Raw genomic sequence first — 885 nt, forward strand, 5'->3', positions numbered from 1 at the left:
GATGCCTCTATCATCTATTGCCTTGCTGAAATATAATTTGTATGAAAGGTTATCATTTGAGTATATTCAGGCGTCGTTATTTAAGCGGCTTACCTGTATTCAATTAGATGTTCTGCCTTGTGTGTGTAATCTCAGGAACTTTATTAATTAAAACTTTAATTAATTTGTCTAATGGGTCCAGATAATCTTTTAAGAGACTAGAGGCTGCATTACGCTAACCAAAGTCATCACATTTACCCCGAATGAATCCACTAATTGAAGTATATTATTTGGCTTTGAGATCTACGCTCTGATTGGCGGATCCCCGCGATCGTTGTGGGTGGAGCTGGCCAATGGGACGGCGTTTTCTGGTGCCGTTTTCTTCACCTGGAAATGTTGTTGGATCACTCGCGGGTCTTTCACGGATGGATAACAAATGGCTCCCTTACCTCATTGATTTTGTTAAGGAAAAGGCTTCTTTTTCCACACTCGTCGTGTCGTCGGATAAAACTTGCGTGTAGTTGAAGGGGAAGTTTTGCTGTTTGTGAGAAGTCATTATATTCGTATTAAAATAGCTGAGCTCTCTTGCTTATTAGGTGTTGGATATAATGCTCATTTACATTCCTGTCCTAGTTTTGTGGGGAATGAGACCGAAGTAGATATTTATGGAAGTGATGATGGCAATAATTGTTGCAATGAAATAACTGAACATTATATAGTAACTATCTGAGTTAAATCTACGAACTGAATACGTGAACTTTGCGTCAAATAAAATGAAGTCATGCAAACTTTCTAGTGATTTCCAAAACCTTTTCTTATTGATCTACTTGATGAAGAAATAGTTAAAAAAAAAAAAGCTTGTTTTATAGAATCACTCAAAACTGAGATTGTTGAATGCACTGGCAA

This window comes from Macrobrachium rosenbergii, chromosome 41 (genome assembly GCF_040412425.1).
Source record: "Macrobrachium rosenbergii isolate ZJJX-2024 chromosome 41, ASM4041242v1, whole genome shotgun sequence".
Classification (NCBI taxonomy): Eukaryota; Metazoa; Arthropoda; class Malacostraca; order Decapoda; family Palaemonidae; genus Macrobrachium; species Macrobrachium rosenbergii.